Raw genomic sequence first — 16,141 nt, 5'->3', positions numbered from 1 at the left:
AAAATTCAAGAAAAAGCAAGACTCCAAAGTTCATTTTATGACATCAGAATATCCTGATTTCAAAACCAGATGAAGACACTACAAAGAAAAAAATATATATAGACCAATGTCCATGATAAACTTAGATGCAAAAATCCTCAACAAAATATTAGCGAACTGATTTTAGCAAAACATCAGAAACTCACACACCACGATCAAGTGGGATTTACTCTTTTATACTTACCTGGCAGGGGAGATACCATGATCATCAAGTTGGATTTACTCCTGGTATGCAAGGTTGGTACAATATCTGCAAATAACATGATACACTAAATAAATGAAAAATAAAAATCATATGATCATATTAACAGATGCAAAAAGAAAAAACAAAACATTTGACAAAACCAGCACCCATTTATGATAAAACTTCTCAGGAAAGTGGGAAGACAAGTAATTTACCTCAATATGATAAAGGCTCTATATGACAAACCCATAGCTAACATCATACTCAATGAAAAAAAATAAAAGCATTTCCCTTAAGATCAGGAACAAGACAAAGATATCCAATTTCACCACTCTTATTCAACACAATACTACCTACAGCAATCAGACAAAAAGGAGAAATAAAAGGCATTAAAATTAGAAAGGAAGAAGTAAAAATGTCACTGTTTGCAGATGACATGATATAGCATACAGAGAACCCTAAAGATTCCACCAAAAAACTACTTGAACTGATAAGTAAATTCAGTAAAGTAGCATAATACAAAATTAATATTCAGAAATTAACTGCATTTTAATACACCAATAATGAACTATCAAAAAGGAAAACAAAGAAAACAGTCCTATTTACAATTCCTCAAGAAAACATAAAATACCTAGAGAGGAATGTAGCCAAGGAGGTAAAAGACCTGTACATGAAAAATTATAATACAATGAAAAAAAAATTGAAGAAGAAACAAATAGATGGAAGCCTAAACCATATTCATGGATAGAAAGAATGAACATCATCAAAATGTTCATACTACACAAAACAATATATAATTTCAACAATGTTCTAATGAAAATGCCAATGGTATATTTCGCGGAACTAGAACTATTACTCTGAAAATTTATATGGAACCACAAAAGATCTTGACAGCCACAGTAATCTTTTTATTTCTTTTTTTTCTTTTTTTTTTTTTTTTTTTTTTTTTTTTTTTTTTTTAGAGATAGAGAGAGAGTCAGAGAGAGGGATAGATAGGGACAGACAGGTGGGAATGGAGAGAGATGAGAAGCATCAATCATCAGTTTTTCGTTGCGACACCTTAGTTGTTCATTGATTGCTTTCTCATAAGTGCCTTGACCGTGGGCCTTCAGCAGACCAAGTAACCCCTTGCTCAAGCCAGTGACCTTGCGTCCAAGCTGGTGAGCTTTGCTCAAACCAGATGAGCCCGCACTCAAGCTGGTGACCTCGGAGTCTTGAACCTGGGTCCTCCACATCCCAGTCCAATGCTCTATCCACTGCACCACTGCCTGGTCAGGCAGCCACAGTAATCTTGAGAAACAAAGTTGGAAGTATCACACTACCTGATAGCAAACTACACTAGAAAGCTATAATATTTAGAACAGTATGGTACTGGCATAAAAACAGAAATATACATCAATAGAATGGAATAAAAAGCCCAGAAAGAAACCCATACCTAAATGAACTATTAATATTTGACAAAAAAGGCAAAAATATGCACGGGGTAAAGGCAGTCTATTCAACAAATAATATTGGGAAAACTGAACAGATATTTGCAAAAAAAAAAAAAAAAAAATGAAACTAGACCCCACCTTCTTATACCATATACAAAAAATAAACTCAAGATAGATTAAAAACTATATGTCAGACTCAAAACCATAAAATTCCTAAAAGAACATTGACAATAAAATCTCTGACATTTTTCACTGCAACATTTTTTCTGATATAACCCCTTGGGCAAGGGAAACAAAAGAAAAAATAAACCCATGGGTCTACATCAAACTAAAAAGGTTTTGCAAAGCAAAAAAACCCATAACTAAAGGTGACCAAATTTTTTACAATGAAAAGGAGGACAAAAATAAATTGAAGAAAACAATATCATATATAAAAGAAACATTTTATTCATTGCAACAATAATACACTATAATATGATAAACGCATAATAAAAACATTTATAGTGTTTTATATTGTAATTATGCTTACATGCCTATTAATTTTTAATAATAATTATAAGAAGAAAGTACTCATTTAGATAATATTTCCATTGAATGAATATTTTTTGTCAATGTATCATCTTGTAACAATACATTGGAAATATCTGAACAAGAAATATCCTTCATATTGAATTTTACAGCAAGTGCTGCAGCTAGAGTATCAACATTCAATCTCGATTTCTCACTTGTCCAAAAATCATTAGCAATTAAAAAAACTCTTTCAACTGCTGCATTAGTTTCAGGGCAGCACAATGTAAATTGAACAAGAATAAATACATTTTCACATTGAATATGTTCATTTTTGAAATGGCTGAATATTTCCACCCATCTTTTATCAATTTCGACGTGTTCATTTTGCCATTGTATTCATTTTTCAGAATTTAAATATATACTCAGTCTTCTAATTTCTTCAGAGATAATTGTCATCTATTTTGATGTCTGGCATTTCTTTAGATAAAAACTCAAGACAAGATTTGGTATCTGTTCAGTAGACTTGCAATGAAGTAAAAAAACACCATTGAAAACTGTTATTTCCCATGATGTTTGTTTCAGATCATTCTTCGATATATTGAAAACATGTCTGGTAAACATTCTGCACTTTTTTGATAAACTTTTCTGTTATGCCCGGATTTGATTCCTCTAAGTCTGACAATTTTGTTTTTATAATTAAAGGAAGAAATTTTTCTTCAAAACAAGGTTTATATTGAAGGATAAAGTCATTCAAAATAAGACTAACTTCCGTAGCTGAAATGTGTTCACCTTCAATCTTTTAAATCGTTTTATGAAAAATAGATGCATGATTGTGTACAAAATACATTAATATCTCAGATATTTTATTATTGAAAAACAATTCCAGGATTTTAGGACATTTGTCTAAACTTTAAAAATATGAACAGAGAGGCTCAAATAATTGTAGAACACGCACTATAGCAGGTGTTAGAGCAAGCTATCTAACTTTTGAATATCCTAAATGTTTTTTGTATTTAACATTTGCTTCATCACAAAATTGTTAAAGTAGCAACATGAACGGCAAAACAACTAAAATGCAAATAAATTGTAGTTATTATTGCTTCTACATCAATTGGCATGGCACATGATGCTGTGTTGACTGCATTTGACAAAATATGTGCATTACAACCTATTCCTAGTATTTTCTTTTGGAGTAACTCTTGTAATTTTACATGCACATTATTCACCCGTTTGTGTCTTCTCCCGCCAAAATTTGTATTTGTATTATCAGTTGTTAGTGCAACAACTTTGGATTTCAAATCGTTTTCATTTATTACTCTGTATAGATGGTTTGACAAAATTTCAGAAGTTTCACCCTCAATAAATTCCAAATTAAAATTTTTACTTGAATGCCCTTGGTAACATTAAAATATCTTACTATTATTGGATACAATTTAATTTCATTATGATTTGATGCATCAGATAAAATCATTACAAATACTGCAGTTTCTAAGTCCTCTGTAAGTATTTTGTCACAGTAATTTTTAAATACTGATTTCCAAATAGCCTTGTATTTTTTCCTGACACATAAAAATTTTGCATTGTGAAGCTTTTTCAATAATTTAGTTGTACAATCCATACTATGAAAACTTTGTGAATTATGGTATGAAATGCAAATGTTCCCTCCATCGCAGCCATCTTCAGAATAATTTGAAGTTTTTAAAAACTTGTTACTTTACAAATGGAAGCTGATTCATCTAATCATTGCTTATGTTTGTTGGTCAAGTGTTTTATTATCGCTGCTCTGCCCCCAACTGCAATACAAAATTCTCTGCTGCAAATATTGCAGAATACAACGGTATCTTTCTTTGATATGAGGAATGGAAATTCCTTTTCCAGTTTATCGTTGAAATGGTTTTTGATTTTCCCATCCCTTAAATAAAATTTAAAACTAAAAATAAAATACAGAGCTACACGAGCAATGCAAGCACATTAGGAACTGAAAACGTTACATCATGGTAGGCGAATTTTCCAGAAGCTAAATTAACAAAACTAAATATCAAACAAAACCACTAATTTGAAGTGATATCCAGGTGTAGTTATCTTTTTCTAATTAAAAAACGTCTGTTTTATGCAACTATTTAATCAAAACGCATTATTAATAGATATGGTTTGAGATTAGATTTCTACTTTAAGACTCAAATTTTGGGAAAATACTTGTAAATAAAATTATACATATTTGGAAATTATTAAGTAGATAATGAATTAATAAAAACGTGAATTGTGCTTACCTGTCTATGATTGAATATTCACTGAGAAAGAAATAATCATGAGTCTACAATGTCGTATATGCCGTGTCATGTTTCAGTAAGAAGTACACAAAGCCATTTGTGCGCTCGGTATATCATGTGCTCTCTTAAGGTCTCCCATGCTAAGCACATGCGTCTCATAATTGCATCTTGCCACACTGTACTGATCCTTGACGAATCGTCATGTCAAATACAAATACGTCACATCACATGCAGTGGATCGACTCTGTATTGATCAAATACGGACATTTACAGATTAGTCTTCCAATATCAAAAAGAAGGATATGTAGGAGGACACTTTTCAAGGGAGGACAGAACTTACAAAAGAAGGACTGTCCTCCCTAAAGGAGGACGATTGGTCACTTTACCCATAACAAATTGAAAAGACATTTGCTGATGATATATGCAATTAGAGGTTAGTATCTCAAATTTTATAAAGAACTTATAAAACTAACCACCAAAAACAAAAAGAAAAACCAATCCAGTTAAAAAATGGCAAAGAGGCTCTGGCTGGTTGGCTCAGCGGTAGAACGTCGGCCTGGCGTGCAGGGGACCCGGGTTCGATTCCCGGCCAGGGCACATAGGAGAAGTGCCCATTTGCTTCTCCACCTCCCCCCCCCCCTTCCTCTCTGTCTCTCTCTTCCCCTCCTGCAGCCAAGGCTCCATTGGAGCAAAAATGGCCCGGGCGCTGGGGATGGCTCCTTGGCCTCTGCCCCAGGCGCTAGAGTGGCTCTGGTCGCAAAAGAGTGACGCCCCGGAGGGGCAGAGCATCGCCCCCTGGTGGGCAGAGCTCGTCACCCCTGGTGGGCGTGCCGGGTGGATCCCGGTCGAGCGCATGCAGGAGTCTGTCTGACTGTTTCTTCCCATTTCCAGCTTCAGAAAAATACAAAAAAAAAATGGCAAAGAAACTGAATAGACTTTTCAAAGAGGACAAATAGATGGCCAGCAGACATGTAAAAATTCTCAGTGTCACTAATAATCAGAAAGATATAAATTAAAACCACAATGAGATATCACCTCACACCTATTCAGAATAGCTATTATCAATAAATCAACAAACATGTAAAATGAAAAACAGTTTCTTTCTATAAGCCCAGAGAAAACTGCTGTTATTGGTTGCTTGTATTTCTTCTACGAATTTCTAAGCAAAAACAAAAGAAAACAAGCTACATCAACAGTTTTAACTAAGCCTTAGATAAAGACATGTAATGTATAAACACTATCTCCACATGGTCCAGATCTGAGTGATGTACTAACCAAAGAAATATCCTCAACAAAAGAAAGTTAATTAAATATCATCTCAAATTCATAATTGGATTTTTGGAACATGAAAGGTCCGTTTTAGAAAATCCAGCTTTTCCTCCTATCTACCACACCTGAGTTTATACACCTGCACTTCATACTTCAAAAGTTTCTAAAGAACCTTCTCAACACGAGTCCTGGTTTCTCTTCCTCTTCTCTTGTTCCTTCTCTCCTCTCATATGGAAACAGCTCATAGAAACTTCCCCAGCAAGGCAGGACCCCTCAGAGTTTCAGCAAGAGCAGGGATCAGAGTGTCTTTTAGAGGTGGAGGTGGGGAAAGGCTAGTGACCACTTAACAACAACCAATAGGAGATGATGTGCCACAGGTCAGGCACTGTACTTAAAAGGCCAAGTAATCAATCAACAAACAAGTGTTGGCGAGGGTGTGGAGAAAAGGGAACCCTCATGTACTGTTGGTGGGAATGTAGATCGCTACAGTCACTGTAGAAAACAGAATGGAGGGTGCTCAAAAAATGAAAAATGGAACTGCCTGTGACCCAGTGATGAAAAATGGAACTGTCTGTGACCCAGTGATTCCACTTCTGGGTATCTCCTAAGTAACCCGAAACAGGAATTGTAAAGAATATGTGCACCCCTATGTTCACTGCAGCATTATCTACAATAGCCAAGCTATGGGAGCAGCCCAAGTGCCTATCAACAGATGAGTGTATATAGATATATACAATGGAATAGTACTCGACCATAAAAAAAATTGAAATCTTAACATTTGTGACAGCCTGGATGGACCTAGAGGGTGTTAGGTTAAGTGAAACAATCAGAGAAAGACATATAGCATGTTATTTCACTTATATGTGGAACCTAAAGAACAAAATAAACAAAATTGAAACAGACTCACAGAAACAGAGAACAGACTGATTATTGTCAGAGGGAAGGGGATTTGGGAGACTGGATGAGAAAGGTGAAGGGACTGAGAAGTACAGACTGGTAGTTACAAAACAGTCACAGGGATGTAAAATACAGCATAGGGAATATAGTCATTAATATTGTAATGACTACGTATGGTGCCAGGTGGGCTCTAGAAATATCAGGGGGACAGGCTGTAAAGTATATTATTATATAACCACTTTACTGTACAGCTGAAACTAAGACAAGATAATATTAAATGTAATATATATATTTAAATACATACATACATACATACACTTTTGTTTAATTGAAAAAACAGTGACAAAGTTGGCTCTTTAAGATAATGAAAATTTTATGACTAGGAGTTTGGAAATGAAAGCTGTTTGAAAAATAACTGAAATTTTATATAATGTTACTGTGTCTGGGAAGTCATTAGAGTAGGGATTTATCCACTTATGTTTTCATCAATCTAGTGAGTGTTTACTGAGTGTCTAATATAAACTCAGCACTTTATTTGTATCTAGTTGGTGATACAGTGGTGTACAAGGCAGATGAGAGTTCCATCCTCATGAAGCATGCATTCCTGTTGCAAGTAATAGACAGTGAACAATAATACATACATTTTTGGCAAGTGTTATGAATCAGGATACTCTGAGTTAGTTCTGAGTACTGAAAATTCATTTCCTCTCCACAGAAAGGCATTGCTTTCCATCTTGGCCACGCGATTTGCACTGTCCAGTTACTGTATTGAAGTGTGGGTGAGGATCCCCTACTGAGTCATGAAGCTACTTTGTGCTAACATTTGTAATGGATAAAATAGAATAGAAAATATAAGAGAGTATCTCATATGTTAAAGGTAAGAATTAATGTTTGTTTCAGATTTAAATATACTGATGTACTAGGTCTAATACAGACTAGGTCTTCTGGCAGGTCACCATCAGAAAGGTGTGAGAGCATGGCCCATCAGGCTAGAAACTGTCCCACCCACATGAGGCACTAAGGGACCGTTTATACTAGTGACGAGACAGAAAGCTGGTTCCTTTGGATGAGAAGAAATAGTCAAATTCTGCCCCATTTAAAGCATAATTTTTAATATTAGAGTTTCTAATTTCCTCAATATTATTTCCTAGTTATCTTAACTTGAACAAATTTCTTTCTGCCTGTCTCTAAATCTGTCTTTCTGTAAAACTAAGGAAAACATTACTTTTTCATAAGATGGTTTCACAACTAAAGGAGATAATTCAGGTAAGCTCTTAACACTATCTGTCCTTTAATTAGTCATTATTGAATATCTATCTGGTCCCAGGCACGGTGTTAAATAAATCATACATGGTTCTCACTCTCACCAGGTTTACAATCTTACTCTTCACCATCTAAATTAGTGATCCTTAACTTTGGCAGCAAAATATAATCAACTGGGTAGCTTTTAAAAAATACTTATTTTCATTCCCAGAGGTCTGGTTTAGTCTGTCTGACAAATACTTTTAATCTGTCAGGGGGATGATAATGTGATGCCAGCATTGAGCACCAAAGGCCTGAAACAGTCAAGTGATGGAAGGAAACTGGATTTTGGGTGGTGGGCACACAGTAGAGTGTACTGATGTCGTATGATAAAGATGTATACCTGAAACCTACAGGATCTTATTACTAGTCAATGTCTCTCCAATAAATCAAATTTTTTAAAAATCATAATTTGGCCTGACCAGGTGGTGGCGCAGTGGATAGAGCGTCAGACTGGGATGCAGAAGACCCAGGCTCGAGACTCCGAGGTTGCCAGCTTGAGCGCAGGCTCATCTGGTTTGAGCAAAAGCTCACCAGCTTGAGCCCAAGGTCGCTGGCTCAAGCAAGGGGTCGCTCGGTCTGCTGAAGACCTGCAGTCAAGGCACATATGAGAAAGCAATCAATGAACAACTAAGGTGTCACAACAAAAAACTGATGATTGATGCTTCTCATCTCTCTTCATTCCTGTCTGTCCCTATCTATCCCTCTCTCTGACTCTCTCTGTCTCTGAAAAAAAAAAAAAAAAGGTAAAAATTATATAATTTGTACAAGTTTTCATTTTGCCTAGGATACTTAGAATATTTTCTGTCTCAGTGTTATATAATAAATTCTTCTTAACAAAAGTGAGGACTTTAAAATTCCTCTAAAAATGTTAAGCATCTTAAAACCCTGGAATTACTTTATCGTTATTCTCTAGCTGAACACTGGTTAACAACCAGTTTGTTATTGTTTTTATCTTAATGTTTTTACTTCCATTATTAGTTGTGTCTCTCATTTATAAAGGTATTTCAATTCATTGTTAGTAAACTTTTCTCCTTAAATGATTAATATTAAGGAAAGAAATTACCCTTTAATTTCCATTTTTAGTGCCAACGATCAAGTTAAAGTTCTCTCTCTATATATATTATATATATATGTCTAAATGAAATATTCATATTTATAATAATTGGATACTTGCTTCATCTCTGCTAACTTTTTGTCCCATTAACACATCAACTAATTGCCCATTCCTTTCACCTTCCAATAATGAATCTCCATATAGCAGACATTTATCAAAAACCTAAAAATATCTCTTTGCCTGATTCAGATCCTCATTTCCCTCAGCATTCATTGTGGTTCACCTTCAAGAATTTTCAACAGGTTAAAAAAAAGCTGCTCTCCATTTTATGAATTTGACTCCACAGGCAAGAGAAGTGAAGGCAAAAATTAATGAATGGGACTACATCAGACTAAGAAGTTTTTGCTCAGCAAGAGAAACTGATAACAAAATAAACAGAAAGCCAACTAAATGGGAAATGATATTTTCAAACAACAGCTCAGATAAGGGCCTAATATCCAAAATATACAAAGAACTCATAAAACTCAACAACAAACAAACAAACAATCCAATAAAAAATGGGAAGAGGATATGAACAGACACTTCTCCCAGGAAGAAATACAAATGGCCAACAGATATATGAAAAGATGCTCATCTTCTTTAGCTATTAGAGAAATGCAAATCAAAACGGCAATGAGATACCACCTCACACCTGTTTGATTAGCTATTATTAGCAAGACAGGTAATAGCAAATGTTGGAGAGGCTGTGGAGAAAAAGGAACCCTCATACACTGTTGGTGGGAATGTAAAGTAGTACAACCATTATGGGAGAAAGTATGGTGGTTCCTCAAAAAACTGAAAATAGAACTACCTTATGACCCAGCAATTCCTCTACTGGGTATATACCCCAAAAACTCAGAAACATTGATACGTAAAGACACATGCAGCCCCATGTTTATTGCAGCATTGTTCACAGTGGCCAGGACATGGAAACAACCAAAAAGCCCGTCAATAGATGACTGGATAAAGAAGATGTGGCACATATACACTATGGAATACTACTCAGCCATAAGAAATGATGACATCAGAACATTTACAGCAAAATGGTGGGATCTTGATAACATTATACGAAGTGAAATAAGTAAATCAGAAAAAACCAGGAACTGCATTATTCCATATGTAGGTGGGACATAAAAGTGAAACTAAGAGACATTGATAAGAGTGTGGTGGTTATGGGGGGGAGGGGGGAATGGGAGAGGGAAAGTGGGAGGGGGAGGGGCACAAAGAAAACAAGATAGAAGGTGACAGAGGACAATCTGACTTTGGGTGATGGGTATGCAACATAATTGAACGACAAGATAACCTGGACTTGTTTTCTTTGAATATATGTATCCTGATTTATTGATGTCACCCCATTAAAAAAATAAAATTATTATAAAAAAAAAAAGCTGCTCTCATCTCTAAGTCTGACTTCCAAGAAGATAAACTTAAGGTACCTGACTGGAGAACTCCATTCCTCCTGACTTCCCTTTCAAAGGACGCTGAGCAAAGCAGCAGAAAGACTAGGAAGCTTTCTGAATTTCCCACCACTGTGGGCTCACTGTTGATGTTCCCATATACTCCTTTCTTTGGAGATGCATGGAGGTGCCTTTCTTCTTCTCTTACTTCTTCATTTGATCCTTAAGACTGTGTGTGGGCAATGGAAACAGTCACCTTGACTGGGAGCTCCTATCTATATAGTCTTGGCCCAGTCACTTAACTTCCCTGATTCCCAATTTCCATATTGGCAAAGTAGAGAGATAAAGTGTTAGATATAATAAATATGAAGTATTGAGCACAATGCCAATACCTTCTTGGATACAATAAATGGTAGACAGCTAATATAAAAGTGGTAGGCTTCTCACATTTAATCACAATCTATTATGTTGGTATAGGGGATATAGTATTCTTTCCTATGAATAATTTCAGTTCATCTCTCATTAGAGAAAAAATACTTGGAACACTGAAGAACTGATTCCCTAGGAGCACACCTATCACAAGAACACTGGTTCTTTCATTTGCCAAATATCAATCAGGTACTCTCACTGTGCCAGGCTCTGGGCTAGGAGCCAGGCTTCTACCAGGGATCAGGGCAGACACATTCTCAGCTCCTTGGAATTGATAGTCTTGCCAGACAGACTCAAATTCTCATGGGTGTGCTGTGGTATGATAAGGAAAAGTTGCCTTCTAGTGCCCCAGGTGCTTAGTGAGTGATGAGCCCATCCTGACAAGCACAGAATCAATGACAAAGGTGATGGTGAGGAGTGGGAGGGGGAGAGGGAGGGGAGGAGTTAGGGGAGGACAGGAGGTGGGGGAGGAGGGAGAGGGGGAGGGGGAGAGCAGGAGGTGGGGGAGGGCAGGAGGTGGGGGAAGAAAGAGGGGGAAGAAGAGGAGGAGGGGGAAAGGAGAGGAAGGGGAATGAGGGGGAGAAAGGGGAGGAGGGGGAGGGGGAGGAGGACAAAAACAAGAAGAATGACCTGAATCTTTTATTTGAAAAGATGATAGCATTCTCTATTATCATTTCTTTAAGGAATGTTAAGATGCCTTTTCCTACTTATTGCAAGAGTATCTGGACAAGGAATGAAATGGTCCATCTCAAACAAGAAGCCTCAAATGTGATGGGGCCCCCTGCTGACTCAGCTGAGCAGTTCTCCTTTCTCACCAGCTGATTCCAGACAGTGGTTTTCATCAGAGATCATATAGTTTGCATTGCTATTTTCTCCCAGGATGTTACCATTCACTTATATAAACATTTTAAAGATGTATTTCTTCCTTGTTTTTTTTTAAATAAACCTAACACTATAACATGTATTTTAAGCATTGATGCTTATTACATGTTTTCAAAAGCATCTTTTAATTTATATCATGTTATTCAGATTTATTCTTTACATTACATATATTCTCCCTCTTGAACTACTTCCAATGATACATCACTACACTATCAATTTCTGTATATAAATTTTCCATTGTTGACTAATCATTCCTTATATCTGACATCTACAGCTATGTGACAAAGAACTTTACAGATTTTAAGCGTCTTAAAATTAAGTGTCAAATTTCTTTCCAGGAAAATAACACCAATATGTATTCCCACTGGCAGTGTATGAGTATTGTAAAGCCAATAACTGTGGCTGCCATCACAGCCACCTGGCCAATGCAGGTTTGCATTTGATCCGGACAAATCGTAGAGAAACAATTGAGCCAAAAGCTGGTGGTCTGTTGTCCTTTATTCTAGCTCGCACCTGGCAAGTGAGTAAAAACACACCCTGGGCTCCAAAACCGTTTCATTCAGTGCTTACAAAGCTACTGACTCATCGAGTTTTCCTAGAATCAAAGGCTTCCACCTCACCAGTTTCATTCACCTCTGTTCCCCATTTCCTTCTCCTCCACGAACTGGCTTCTCCTTCACCATTCGCCGTTTTGGCTGTCTCCTCCGTGTGGCTTCTCTGCCCTGCCTCCATGGGCTACTCCTCCCTACAAGAACATGGTCACTCTCTCCCCAAAATGGCCACCTAGCTCCTCCTTTTAAAACTTTTTGGCAAGAAAGCCCTCCCTCAACACACATTAGCATAACCACACCTCTTCCCACGCATGAAGGCAATTAATATTATCACCTAAGTGACAGCCATCCATGTGGGCAGCGCCTTCTTTAACAATAAGGGTGAGAAAAAATAACTTTATCTGCTCGACAAGTATCTAATTCATCATGCCTTCATTTGTTGAACACACACACACACAGACAATCACACACACAGATTAAGATTCTATCAAAAGTATAGGAGGCACACAATGTATGTGGTCTCGCTCACTTTCTGATGTTAGCAGCCTTTGATGTTGAATCCCTAGATACTTTTTTCATTGGAGGTTACAAATGCCAATACTTTATCTTTTCATTCTTTATAAAGAGACCATTCTGAAGAGATAGGATGGACCCCATCCAAATTGGGTTGGATGTCAAGATTGCTACCCCCCCCCCCCCACACACACACACACAATGAAAAGGCTTACTGCATACAGAATGAGGCATCAGGAGGAGCATGGCTGGCTTTCTTAGGTAGCCAAAAATGACTTAGGAAAGCCTTGAGGTTTTTATTGTGATTAGAGGGTGGGCTAAGGTGAGGGTGCCTGTGCGCAGACAAGGCTTGTGTGATCTGAACCTTCTATAGATGCCAAAGGCTTTCTTACCAGCTTGCCCAGACACAGAACAGAAGGTGAAAGGAGAGGGGTTGAGGCTTAAAGGCTGTCAGGAGCCAAAATCAAAAAAATAAAATGGAGTCAGACATTTTATTAGTTTATGTGTTGAAACATTTTATAAAAAGACATTTGTTCTAATTAAAAAAGAAAAAGAAAAGACACTTGTCCTCTTTGATGCTTCACTTGTCCTCTTTGAATGGTACAATTCATAGAAGTGTAGAAAAATGCTTGATCTTTTCCATTGATTTACTGGTTTGCAAGATAATGGTCTCCTGCCCTCCTCTGAAGGTGATGATGATTATTTTAATGCTTTAAATTCATGGATTTAAATATATTTGATGGGTTTCAACCCATTGCAGATTTTTATCATTATTGCAACACAATTTGTCCCACTTGTAGCCAGTGAGAACCTCTTTAAGTTGGCTCCTGAGCCCTTTTGTCATGACTCAAGTAGGATTCGGTGGCTTCTGGGCCATCTGCTCTGGAGTGAGACAGGATGCTCCATGCTTGTCTTAGCTTTCCTGCCCCAGACCTGGGATCAGCTATTTCTTTACAAAGCCCAGGTTTCCTTCAGTGAGAAATTTTATATCAAGTCCACAATCTGGGCAACTCATTGCTACTGTGTTGGTCATTATCTCTGAGCTTTTACAGTATTAGTACACAGAACTAGGAAATACACACACAAATACACACTCTCACACATAGGGCCTCATGAGATCATTTTGCTACTTACAATTGAAATTTAAGCCTATAGAACTCTGACTTAACTTTTTTTGTGTGTGTGTGGCAGAGACAGAGAAAGACAGAGAGAGGGATAGATAGGGACAGACAGACAAGAAGAGATGAGAAGCGTCAATTCTCTGTTGTGGCTCTTTGTTGCAGCACCTTGGTTGTTCATTGACTGCTTTCTCATATATGCCTTGACCAGGGGGCTATAGCAGAGTGACCCCTTGCTCAAGCCAGCGACCTTGGGCTTCAAGCCAGTGACCTCTGGGCTCAAGCCAGCAACCATGGGGTCATGTCTATGATCCCACGCTCAAGCCAGTGACCCACGCTCAAGCTGGTGAGCCCACACTCAAGCCAGATGAGCCTGCACTGAAGCCAGTGACCACGGGGTTTGGAACATAGGTCCTCTGCAACCCAGTCCAACACCCTATCCACTGCGCCACCACCTGGTGAGGCTGACTTAACCTCTTCTCTACTGTATCTACACCTTCTTTCTTTCACACTGAGAATTTTGGTTCTCAAGGATAGTAGGGGTGACTGAATAAAAATATTTCATAATTACTCATTTGATTTTTCACATATTATACACATGACAGTACTGGAATAACAGTAGTGATCCTAATACTAACATCAAAATTACTTTTGTATATTCTCTACACTCTTCCCTGTATGTATTCAAGTGCTGCTGTATCGCATCATGGCAGCATCTAGCAACTATACCAACCTCTCCTTAGCGCTCAAGCCTCATGTAGTCCTACAGGTGCCAACATGGTCAGTGCTCACTACCAGTCCTCGTATCTATGTCTCTCTAGTCATTTGGTTAAAAAAAATTATGAAGACCACAACTCTTTATTTTACCCTTTGTCCTTTCCTGAATTTTTCCACCTCATTTCTGAGTTTTTAAATTTGATGTCAATTGTTATTTAATGTCTTATACCCTTTTCTTAATCTCTTTTAGTTTGTTTTGAAATAGTAGGTTAGAGGTTCATCCTGTTTTGAGAGCAGATCTTTCTGGCTTGTTTTCATTGTCTACAAGGATGTTCTGCTCCTCCCTTCCCCTCCCCTTCTACATATTCTTCTTTTTTAAATAATATTATGGATTTGGTTTCCATACTTTCCTGTTGCCAGTTTTGTGTGAAATTGGTTTTCTGGACTTTTAGAATACAGGGGGCTCAGGACAGCTCTTGTAACTCCTGACAGCCCCTTCTCTGCTGCTTTGTGATGCTCACAAAGAGGACAGCCAGCCTCCTGAGGGCTCCTTTAGGGAATTTCATTTCAAGACCACACTGTCTTCCTCTCTGCCCTTTGTCTTTCCTGGGCCTGTCCTCTCTGTCCCACTGCCCTGGTTCTCCTCCGAGCAGTTATCCCAGGGTGGACCCTGTACTGGCAGAAGCTCTGGCCAGTTGCTTTTGAGAACTCACAGGGACTGGACTGCTACTGCCCTCCAAATCTGATCAGTGTGGACTCCTTGCACTGACTCAGTGCTGGAGGAGGAGACCCGTGTGTCTCAGTTTCTGTTCTCAAAGCAGCCTACTGTGCTCTCCCGTGAGCTGAGCCACTATTCACTTCAGGGTTCTCATGCTGCCCTGCTGTTCCATTCTCCTGCCACAAAAACGCCAACACTATGGAGAGCTGGCAGCCACTGGTAGTTTTTCCCTGCCTGCTTATATTTACTACCTCTTAAGCAGTCATTAATTTGGCTCTGAGAGACCCAAGGCTTATCTAAAGAAATAGGATCCTCAAGTTTCAAAGAATTGAGTACATTACTTCCTTCCAGCGCACCTGCTTAGTTTGTGTCTTAAGAACTGGGCTGCTGGAAGCTGCAGACATCTACAAAAATGGCAAAATCTCATTAAGACAATCTGGAATTATAATGGACATTAGGAGAACACTCCAATCAGACAAGACCATTCACTTAGGAAGTGCACTGAGAACAAGGGCTCCCAAACCAGAGAGACAGAATGAGACACGCATTTCACTGGCATGGCTCCTCCACTGACCTCTCTGTCTATCAGTCCCCCTCTGAACTGCGTTTCCACTCTGAGGAGACTACACGAGTCAACAGAAGTTCACGAAGCAAGTGGCCTTTCAGACACTCAACATGGGCCCCTCCCAAAGTTGGCAGGACTGAGGGATTCTCCCGTAAACTGTACCAGTTACTCTGTTAATTAGCCAGGGGAGGACTAAACTTAAAATTAATGGAAAACCTTGCCAAATCCTGGTAGATGCTTGGGCTACACCC

This window comes from Saccopteryx leptura, chromosome 6, assembly GCF_036850995.1.
Source record: "Saccopteryx leptura isolate mSacLep1 chromosome 6, mSacLep1_pri_phased_curated, whole genome shotgun sequence".
Classification (NCBI taxonomy): Eukaryota; Metazoa; Chordata; class Mammalia; order Chiroptera; family Emballonuridae; genus Saccopteryx; species Saccopteryx leptura.
Note: the sequence above shows the minus strand (reverse complement) of the source record.